Genomic DNA, 12,003 nt, shown 5'->3' with positions numbered 1-12,003 from the left:
TTCCCTTTTTCTATTCTACACAAATTAGCTATGGTCCTGGAGGGCAAAATGACAAGAGGTTACTGGAAGACTGTGTGTTTAATTAATTGAAAAATGCTTAAATTGCTTTTACAGTTGTTATGTGGAGTGAAAAAAGGGAATCCGTGTTGCCAGTACTCAACCATAATTAGCACCCACGGGAATTAAATATTTAGCATTAGCTGTGTTGCAGCACTTAGGACACAAATTTCTATTTTAACTATGAAAGCGAGCCTGTCTTAAGTGCATGAGTCTGTGTGGACAGCTGTGCAAAGGGGAACAGCACAGGATATTTCAGCCAGACACCCCAGTGGCATTCCGGGTCCTTCCACATCACATGTGTAAGAGATATGGCAGTTGTATTCCCAAGGGTTAGGCATTACTCAGAGTATTTAGTTTTCTAATTAGGCTGAGGGCCTTCGTCCATGCCTGCCACCACCATGGGAGCCAATGAGAATTTCCTCTCTTATGTGTCAACTCTCTCTCTCTCTCTCTCTCTCTCTCTCTCTCTCTCTCTCTCTCTCTCTCTCTCCAATTCTCTGTTTCTCTCTGTGTCTCGGAGAGAGAGAGAGAGAGAGAGAGAGCATGTGTGAAAACGAGAGAGAGATCTGCACATGGTTGAGGGAGAAATAAAAGACCTGGGGAGAAGCCTTTGTTTATTCCAACTTTAATTACACGTTGCCTTTAATGACTCCACTGGTGTGTTTGAGGCTGCAGAGAGAGAGAGAGAGGGAGAGAGAGAGGGAGAGAGAGGGAGGCTGTGGAGCCTTAATGATCTGTAGTAGTGGATGTCAGCCGAGCTGCTGGAGACTTAAAGCCCATTTTTAACAGTCCCTTTTGGTTTGAGCCTGGAGGCGACAGCGCAAATGGGGTTCATGCTAAGCCACACTAGACTAGACTCGGGGACCGCTTGAGCGTCTGGTCAGCCTGTGTCGCAGAGGGGCCGGGCCATTTGGAGGCATCAGCAGCTGACCGCAGCAACTGTTGGACTTGTCAGTGTGCATCAGGTTACCCACTAATGAGAAGTAATAAGGGTTATCCCAACTTTATAAGACTTTGATCTGTGTGCGTGGTGGGATTTAGGCGTACAGTTGGAGCAGATACGCTAAGATTGGAACTGGAACTTGACCCCCATATGGTGCGAGTAGGGGAGGGTGGAGGAAAGGCAACACAGGGGTAATTAAAAGCTCCTACTTTGGAGTTCGGATGAACATTTATGGAGTGTAACCCATCGTAAGCTCAACCAAAATGCATATGTTGGATTAGTCACCCGTGGGGAGGAACATATATGATTACCGGCAGACTGGAAGGTCGTCCACGATCGCAGCGGTCCACATGTACCATGGAGGGCCGCCGCAAGACACCGCTTATCTTCCCAAAGTTGGATCTTTGCTGCTGGAAAGGTTCAAGTGAAAGAAGAAGACTGAACTGGATTAAATCACTGAATCGTGTTCAATTAACACAACAGAACGTGCAGCCCTCTGAACAGCTGCCTTATTTGTTTTGACACACACTTCTGTAAAAACTCAACCACCTCGGCGTCAGCGCAGAACGTTAAAACCCCTTGTTCTGTAAAACAAATTCTCCGGATTATTCAAAGCTCTGAGAATTAGAATGGAAAAATCCATGCGTAAAATTACCGTCCATTCAACTTCAGGCAATATTTTCCTCTAGAGGCAAATATGTTAATTGGGCTTCCTAAAGTAGCTCAGTCCTCAGGTTATTTAATTTCCCCAAAAGCCTTAGCTGTGCTGAATTCAGAGGGAATATGGGTGTAAAACTCTTCACGCCAGCAAGACGGCCATCAAGGGGGGGATAGCGGCAACGGGGGAAAGAGAGGCGCAGTGAAGGTTAGACAGAAGAGACGCTCTGTATCTGTGTCCAGGGGCTGGTGAGATTATAGTGATTAAAGAGAAATACAAAAGGGCTATTTCAACCTTTCATAGCGTGGTACAGTACTTTCACACATATGTTAATGTCGCAGCAGGCCACTCGGTCTCACAAAGTGTTTCTTTATGCAGCTGTGAATAAATCTGATGTGCCAAAGAATCCTCTTCCTCACGACCGTCATGTCATCTAATTGCTGCTGTGTGTTTTTCCCAGAGTCTGCGTGCAGCTCGGCCCCCGGTCCTCAGCGCTCCGGCAGCCCGGTCAAAAAGACGTCCTGGCGGGGTCCCAGGGTGGATGCATCGCCCACGCACGCTGTCCTCGCCAGCTCCCAGAGGTCTTTGTGGTGAACCACTGACCGTGCTGCTCCCTATTTTCCTCCATCCCAGCAAATAATGTGTCAGAAAAAGATTATTGATAGCCCATAAAAGAAGAGGCAGAATGTTGTTGCCTCGCTGCTTCAACTTTGCCGAACAATACAAGTGCTAAACCATCAGTTTGAATGCGGCACTGGCCCTGAAAGAGCACACTGTTTATTCCTCTCATTGTGGCCCTGTGTGGATAAAACGAGTTACAACTGGAACATGAGCAGACAACAATGACTCGTGTTTGTTTAAGCTGCTGCCTCATTTTCCTGTACATTTCAAAACCTTGTAGTAAGGCTGGCACCCTTTTGCCGGGCCCTTTCAAAGGAAAGATGAGATTCCTGAAAAGGAACATTTAAATTTCCTCCCCGCTCCGTTGACTCACTCGCCGTTTCGCCCAGTTTACCAGACGCTGGCGAAGCTTTTGCTCGTGTGGCCTAAATTTGGCCTGAGTGGGTGATTCTCAGACATGCGAGGGAGGCTATATTTACAGAATTAACGACGCACTCCATCCGCCGCACAACAGCTGCCTGCTACACTTAGCTGATTGAGACTGCAGGCCCGCTCCCATTTGCAGAGAGCGCTGTGATTGAAACAGTCGGGGCAGCTTTATGTGTGTTTTGCTCTCCTGATGCTAGAAATCAACAGTGACACTCCCGTGCAAAAGCAAACACTTGTTCAGGCGGCTCCACTGTGTCGAGACCGCGTGCGAGAAGTCCGCCTTTCACTTTCTCTGCCGATCGGCCATCTTACCCACATGTCGGGTTTGGCTCGGCAGCGATGCCGTTCAATGAGAGAGGGAGCGAGCGATTCAAGTCGGTGTGTGCAGACACGCGCTCTGGTTCACTGTAAAAACTGTGCTTATGTTCACTGCAGGCGTAATTCACAGTGTGTGCTAAAGGGCTCGAGGCTACGCAGGCACGCGACCGGCAAAATGTCTCCCCCCATTGTGAGAACAAGAACAAAAAAAATTAAAAAGTCCAAGTATGGGAAACAAAACATACCGCTCGACTGTGTGCGCACAAAGAACACGGGAATGTTTGAGTTCTCATGTTGTGGCTGAATTTTATTCTGCACTCTGCGCTCTGTTTGTGGCTGTGCCGCTCTCAGTCAAATCCAGATGTCAGTAACTTATACAAAGGCAGACATAAGCAGGGTATCATAACGTATAATAGGAATAATGGCCCTTTGATTTTTGGATTTCCTATTGGAACACCTGTCACTTTTTGGCAAGGGCACACCCCAGCACCAGGTCTCCTTTGGTAGCGCTGGGGGAGGAGTGTATGCATGTGAGTGTGAGTGTGTGTGAGAGAGAGAGAGTGGAAGATGAAACAGCCGCCGCGGAGGCAGTGATCACACAGACAGACGGGGTGAGTGACAGACAATACCTGCTGTAAAATTCCCTCACATCTCCCCTGATCTGTATTCATAGATCTGGGCTGCTACGCACTGCAAACTGTAGCCCACACCAACGGGCTCTTTTGGCGTGCCGCCCCGCTCACTTTCACTCTTGCAACTCACTACACAGACCCCTTTTTCTCTCCTTCCCAAAATATTTGCCGTCTTTTGTTCTTTGTCTAAATGATGCCTGTGATCACGAGGCGAAAGCTGAAAGAAGCTCTCTGACAAACGTGGACTTCTTCCCATCTCTTCTAATCGCACCTAATTCTGTTCCTTCAAATGTGGGGCTCCCCTCCTGAGTGAGTGCTCAGGCTCCAATACCTCAGAGATGACTCCTTTCTTTTGCCAGAGGACCGCTCTCCCTGCTCAGCGTGATGAAGGAAAACCCTCAGACTGAATGTTTGTTTAGTCCTTTCGCATTGTTCTCAAATCTCCGTCCAGTGATTCCCTCAGACTTTCTGTTTCTTCAGAGGGGTTAACACGAGGCCGCTATCAGCGCTATCAGAGCCCGTGTTTTTGTGCCGTTACATCCCCCCCCCCCCTCTCTCGATGACTGACTCCAGGCCTGAAACTTCCTGAAACCTAAGCTACGTTACAAGAGAAACACACACACTCTGAGGACACCACAACACAGGGGCTGCTCAAACTGGATTAGGTTTGTTGTGGCAGATCTAGGTTTCAGGTTTGACTTGAGTAATGTGTCGTTTAATTTCTTCGGGAATTGTTTTGACAAAACAAGTTAGCGTAAAGTCGGAAGTGTCGTCTGAAACAAAAAGGGGGTGTGCAGTGTGTGTGTGTGTGTGTTTTCTTCACGCTCATGTGAAGCATATGTCAGTCATCAGCGAAGTGTTACAGTGGAAGTGACATCAGAGCCCTGGAGGGCTTGCACTGCCAGAGAGGCTTTTTGATATGATTTCTGAGAACAGAGAGTTTAGCGAAAAGACAGAGTTACTTGGGTCTCTGTTGTTGGAAGAAAAAAAGCCTTTCTATACAAACAGTGGAGATGAACTGGAAGGTGCTGTGCCACGCTTCTGCTGAATCTTTATCATTGTAGCTGTCAGCAGAGGTAAATGCCATGATTTGTGTTGCTAAATTACACAGTTAGTGTGACACGGGTAATTATTGTGACGTTGGCACACACAGACGGAGAAATGTTTGTCAGCCGTGATTATAATTACAATCATTCTGTGATACTGAAACTGAAGAGTGTTGTGTTTGATTGACCTGCATGTTGAAACCAATTTACTGTGTTGCTCTGCATTTTTCTAACTGCACAGTCTCACTGGAGGAATCTCTTCTCTGAGCGCGAGCGGACAGTCGGGACAAAGCTGCCGATCGGCCGGAGCCGGCAGAGCAGATCTTTATCCTGGCCCGTCTCAGGCTGGAGGTGATGATGCCCACGGCGGTCAGAGATTGATGGGGGCCCGATGCAAGCGGTGGAGAATGGGCTCTGGCCTTTGAAGTCGTCCACACGGAGGGAAATTGATATATCAGTTTAAGCCCTGGACCCTATTAAAGGAGCCCCCGTCAGGTTAATGTGATAGCCTCCATGTTACCCCCAGACCCATTCAGGTCAGCCCTAATTCCTGCCCCCGCTCTCCGCAATCTCATTTTAGTTTCCCATCAGTAATGTTTTTCCATCAGAGGAGCTGTGTGAGGGAGTATATCACACAGTCAAACACTGGGCCATCTCTCTCCCGGAGTGATTTAAACCTCCAGCCTCCACGTTAATCACCGGCCACACATTCCCATGGTCCTTTGTGCGGGTCGGACAGTCTTTAAAGAGGGCTCTGGAGCAGTATACGCCTCCCCAGACAGCACTCCTGCATCCCCTCTTTCCCCCAGACACCTCCCCCCCCTCATTCGAGTCCAGCCCTCCGGAGGTCTCGGCCCCCGTGTCCCCTTGGTCAAACAGCCGAGCGGGGGCCCCAGATCCTCAGGGCTCACCCTGTGATCATTCATTTTTAATTGCATGCAGAAATACATTTCCATTAAAAATGTAGAGCGGTGTCTTTTTAATTCAGACACAGTGTATTTATTATTAAACCTTTGTCTTGGAGGTCAGCTCACACGGAATCATCTGTCCATCAGATTCGGGACGCTGCGTCTCCCCCGGTCGGCCCGATCATCCCCACGTTTTAAACATGTCTGTTATTCACTTTGATTCTCTCCCTCTGTCATAAGTCATCAGGCCGGTCCTGAGCGCAGCATCAAAAAGGAATGTCCCGTCACCAGAATAAAACATGAACGGGACTGATCAGTGGACGGCTGACAGTGGTCAAGAGCCGCAGGAAATTAGAAATGCAGTCGATGCCGACGGTTGTGATCTTAATCTAGCTCTCGTTTCGAAGTGAACTTTGGCTCCTCCGTGGTTTGGCCTTGTTTGGCTGAACTGAGCGACTCCTCCTGCATCACCTGTGGCTGGAGTTCAGTGAAAGGACCCCTACAAGTCTTAACACCGCAGCTAAACACTTGTCCAAAGTATAATCACTGAATGTGTGTCCTCGATGCTGTAATAACTGCAGCTTGACATGAAGATCAGCCAAATGAGTACAGTTCTGAAACATATACACACCTTTGTAGGCCAATGCAGCTGAAATGACTAAAGCCTGCTGTTCACTTATAGTTTGAACACTGCATCTGAAAAAACATCACCAAAAGTCTGTATGTTGCACTTCAGCTCTGAGAGAAAAGTACATATTTAGAACATTACAACAGCATGAGTTTGTCCCCACTGACCAAAAGCTAAACCAGAATAAATCATCTTTAACTTGGCAGCGAAACGAGTCTCTTCACTCGTCAATAATTGATGTGATTATCCGTCAATACGACTGACAACCCAAGAAAATGCTGACGTGAACATTTCTACGACTCCACACACGAACTGTGTCTGTTTCAGAAAACACACCTTCTGTCTCAATATAATTCAGTCACAGTTTATTATTGATCTGACAGACGGCGTGACGTCACTGTGTGTCACTGAGGCCTCTGCTGCCTACAGTCGGGGTTCACATGTGGGAGACAGCAGCACCCCAGAGATGGTGAACGAGCGGAAAAGTAATGGAGACGACTGTCCGGCAGGTGGACACAATAACAGGAACACCTGTACGTGATGCTGCGGTTCTGCTCTGAAAACGGACTTTGTGATGGTGAGCCGGGTTTCCATTATAGTCAGGAATAACTTACACCCCCCCTCTGTGTGTGTGTGTGTGTGTGTGTGTGTGTGAGGTGAAACCAAAACCCTTTGCCAATCAGCTCGCTCAGGGTCATGTTGTTTAAATATTCCAACTTTATTTCCTCATCTTAAAAGATCACATTCATCTGCACATAACAGACTCTGAGAGTCTTTTCATGCAGCTTGTTTCTTTGGGCCTCCTTTACACCTTCGCAGAGCCTCCTGCATCCTCAGCCGCCGCGTAGACGGAGAGAAAAAAGAGAAAACTCTCAAACAAATTTGTTTATAACAGCGTCTTTTTAGATCTGCGGGCCCATGCATATTTTGTCTCGTCTGAGCCGAGAGTGTTGAGATTAATCCCATGTTGTTCCTATTATTGGCCTCTCCTGAGACATTATGATGTGAATGACTGTCTAAGCGCCATCAGATCCATCAATTGCATTCAAAGAAATGTTATCCATTACTCTCTCCAACCCAGCAGATGTTGAGGTTTTTGTAAGTCGAATTCCTTTATTATGTTAATACCACTGTTTTGTCACACGCACCGTTTCCATCTGAGTGGGGTGGAAAAATCATCAGATGGATTTGGCTCCCTCAATAAGAGATGTTTGACATTCAATGAGATGAGAAGCATGAAAAACACATTTCAATGGCAAGTGGCACATGACAATCACAACAAGAGGCCCTTTGAATGAACACAAGATCACAATATAGTTGTGGCGCCACGTTGGGTTTTTAAGACACTGCCTTGTATAAATTTTGCATTGATTATGTTGTTTTGAAATGTACAGGACACAAAGGATTGGGACATTTTCAGCAACAATGGCTGTTTTTTTTTTTTCCCCTCCTGCTTTTGGCTCCACTTTTTCTCATCATGAAAGCTGACAAACATGCAGCCATATGGACATGCAGCCTCAAAGGAAGAGGAGTGCAAAATATCCAGTTGCTTTCGTCTGTTGTTCGTCGTTTTAAATTAAATGGCACAGTCGTACCTGTTCCCAGGCACATGCTGTCTTGTTTGCACACCGGGGTGTGGCAGGGAGTGTGTGTGAGTGTATAAATACGCCGTATGTGCAAAGGCAACACATGCGTCGTACATATTTTTGATGTTTTTCCTCCTTCCGGCCCGAGAAACTGAACTTTAATTGACACGGAGCCCCCAGTAAACGCAGGAGAGGTGATCATAAAGCTAATTTAGTTTAAGTGGGTTTTATTTTAATGGCAGACACACATGTACGTGTGTTTATGTCTGAGAGGCTGACTGTGTGTGTGTGCATGTACATGGTCTATGTGTCTGCATATCTGCTAGTGTGTGTGTGTGTGTGTGTGTGTGAGTGTGTGTGTGTGTGTGTGAGTCGCAGGCTCAGAGGCATAGCGTGGGTCTGCATGAGGGAGTGTGGTGGCAGAGCACTCCTCTGATAGGCCAGATCCAGGGTGCACTGAAGCCTTTCGCATATATATGGAATTTTTGAATATCTAAACCATTATTTAGCATCCAAATCAGTTCTGCTTGTCTGACTGATGGACAATTTCAGTGTGACCCCGGTCTTTTTGCATGTGACCTATACTGTCGGGATTCTTGCATATTGTTTGGATGTTCGCGTTGACTCCTCTCCCGTTTTTCTCTTTGATCCTTTTAGCATGCTCTTTGTGTTGGAATTCATGAAATATTCATAGCTGGACTGTGGCTTTTCCATATCTTTATGTACAATTATTGGCAGGCGTCCTGTTATGTCGAGCCATCTTAATAGTAGGTATTGGGCTCGGTTAAGTGTGACTTCAGATTTTTCTGACAGTTTAGCTGCTCTGTGTTATGAATTGATAAGGTGGGGCATTATATTTGCAGACTGTGCAGCGTGGTTGCCTTTTTAGCCGACCATTAATATTGATAAACGCAAATAATGTGTCTCACATGAGAGAATAAAGATCTGCACTGGAATATGAAACATGGGGTGGTATTATTATTATTATTATTATTATCAGTATTATATCCTTATTATTATTGTTAGTAGTAGTAGTGTTATTAGCATTATTGTTTACGAATCGTTATTGATAATAATAATTATTCTTATTGTCATTGACACAATAACCGAACACATCAGATGTGTTACCAACACTTGCTGAGCCCTCTCTGATGATCACCGTGGCCTTAATAGAGTCCTGATGCGAGGTGTGCTGCTTGTGTCGATAATGCTAACAGGGTTAATAGTGTGTTCCTCTCCATCATGACCGCTGCTATTGGCAGCTGCAGTAATTGGACAGAGGATGTCATTATCGCGGCCCGTGTGCAGCCGAGGATTTGCAGGACCACAGAGGCCCGCGGTGGGGCCCTCACAAACACACCGATGTCCTCGGGAGTTCACATGTAAATACTGTCTATTCTCCCAGCATTTAATAAATGTTTCTGGAGGTTTATTAATGTGCAAATGGGTGAAAGCGCTGCTCCCCCCGCGCCAGCACAACGTGTGCACAGAGGCACAGAGCTGTTTAAGGAGAAGAGATTCACAAATCAGCCGGTGTGGAGCTAAGCCTGTGGCTCTCTCCACCAGGGAACCACTAAGAGTATTTAATTCTCTCCCTTCCCCTCTCCCCCTCTCCCCCTCTCCCTGTATGTGCAGATGAGACCTGTGTGTGTGTGTGTGCATGAGAGTCCATTACCTGCCCAAGAGTCTCCATGTTTACTCATTTGTACCATTCTCCAATAAGTTCTCCCAGTGCCTCTCCAGCCAGTGAATGGTGGAGGCTGCACCAGTGAAATTGGGCCGAAAGATGTGAGAGACATCCAGATGCTGGTACCGTGCACACAGCTCCTGCACTCACAGGGGCATACAAATGGGCAAATCTAAGGATAAAGGCTCCCAGGATCCGGCTATAGTCATATGAATGCAAATAGGATTAAAGTGCCAGCTTTAGAGGCTGATATACAATTCACAGTTCCTTTAGGAGTCTGGCTGCAGCCAGACCCTGTGCACCATCCTCTGCTCCTGGAAGATGAGGATGTTTATGAAGGTGGCTTTCTTGTCCCCCCCCCCCACCCCGACACACACACACACACACACACACACACACACACATTTTTTCCTCCTCTTGAAATGAGACCGGCTGTGATTAGCAGCTAGGAAGGCCCCTCTCATTAGCATTCACCATCTCATCTTTCAGGTGTTTCTCAGTCAATATTAGTTTGATCTTTGTCTGGGGGATAAATGATTGGCTTGATGTAGCGCGCATTTGTTTTTACAAACCCAACAGAGTGAACTACAAAGGGCTTTTCATTCAGGTTTCGACAGCACTAGAAAGCCTTTTTTTTCCTCCTCTTTTTTTTACTTGGCTGACTTAACAAGCGTTTAAACTGACTGATCTCAGAAACAAAAAAAGAAAGAAAAATGTGTTTCACGCTGCGGTTTCTGTTTCACAAAATAGTTAGTGAGTGCAGTCAGGGCCTCTGTGTCCATAACCTCTCAATGACTGCTGATCGCAATAAATATTACTTGACATTTGGCTGCCATTTTTCTTGTCGGGGGAGAGAATAACAAGGGCCATTCTGCTTCATATATTTTCACTCATTAGGTTCTCTTTGAGAAACTAAGCCTCGTCTTCCTCTCTCTCTGTCTTGCTTTCCTTCTCCCTGCCGCAACCCACCCCCCCTTCTGTGCTCTTAGTGGGGCTCTGTCAAAACCAAGGCCTGCTTTATCTCCATCCATGAAGTTAAGAAAGCTGGCAAAGCTGTAAATTTGGACGCCCTTCGTTAGAGGAGCTCCCCCGGCTGTAATTCATCTCAATCCTCAGTGGTCTTTAGTTCCCTTTCAGAGGCTGTAAAGTGCTGCCTAACGCTCGCTGGGAGCTGGGGGAGACGGGGCGCAGAGGGCCCAGGGGTTACCGGAGAAGGGCTCGTGTTTGAGGGGACAGTCCGGGGTCTGTGACACGTCGGGGTCAGGTGACAGACCTGGAGATGATATATGGATGCTCGTGTGACACGGCGCTAACAAGACCGGCTTTTACAATGGGCCTGTTTTTTTTTTTCTCCCCCTTTCTCCCTCACTTCCCCGGTCTCATTTTCTGCGTGTCTCTCCTTCAATTTCAACCATCACTTGTTAGGATTCTGGATCCTTTAAAACCTTTAGCTGTGACAGTTGTTAAATCAGTGGGAATGAAAGGGGATAAAACAGAGAGAGAAGCGCTGCTGTGAGGAGGTAAGAAAAGTCTTAATAAGGTTTTAGTAGTCCAAATCAAAAAACAAAGTCAATATCAAAAATGAGGGCATCAATCCTGGATGTTACATTGGTTGTGTGAAAAGAGCTGTAAATGTATTAAATTAAACACTGAATAGTCTAATAATCAAATGTCACATTAATTGCGTTCTCAGTGTGAGTGAGGATCTGAGGTTGCTCTCTCAGTCTTGTAGTATTTCATAACGCTCCTGTAATCACACACTAATTATCCCTTTATAAGAGAAGGTGCCACTGTTTTAATCTGCAGAATTAAATTGCTCATAAAACGATGTGAATGGATTACACTTTATGGAGCTCGGCCAGGAGGATGTGACAGGATCAGGGGGGTTAAAGCACCAGTCGTATAGTATTATCATATAAACTCCTGGATCAGCGATAGCATAAATCACAGTATAAATCTCTGAAAACAAACCCACCAGTTTCAAATTCCACAGCCCTTACACGTGATAAAATAACACCCCCCCCTTCCTTTTTGTCTTGCACAGAAAGGTCAAGTAGTCCGCGCATACAGGTGGCGGCAATATGTTTAGAAACAGTAGCTATAAGATAATTTACTTTATGTGTGTGTGTGTGTGTGTGTGTGAGAGATCAGAGTGTGAACTCTGTGTAACTATGTTCTCTATTTCTGTGGGCGTGGACGAGCGTCCAGTAAAAGCTGCAGAGGCCTGATGGCAGCCAGGCTTTATTTAGGGACGTTCCTCTGGAGGAGGAAAAGAGCGATCCGTGTCTGTGAGGGGGCAGTTTGTTTGACCACTCATCTGATGGGGAGTCAAGGAAACGGGTGGGGGTTACTGTGTGTGTGTGTGTGTCTGGACATGGGGGGGTAGAAATAGCACTCGGAGCTAGGCCCTCACTTCCCACTGCCAGTCAGCCCCCCCAGCCTGTGAGGCAGGAAGAGGGGCCTGCGCCCGCCTTCCTCCGGCCCACA

Source organism: Pempheris klunzingeri, chromosome 1 (assembly GCF_042242105.1).
Source record: "Pempheris klunzingeri isolate RE-2024b chromosome 1, fPemKlu1.hap1, whole genome shotgun sequence".
Taxonomy (NCBI): Eukaryota; Metazoa; Chordata; class Actinopteri; order Acropomatiformes; family Pempheridae; genus Pempheris; species Pempheris klunzingeri.
Note: the sequence above shows the minus strand (reverse complement) of the source record.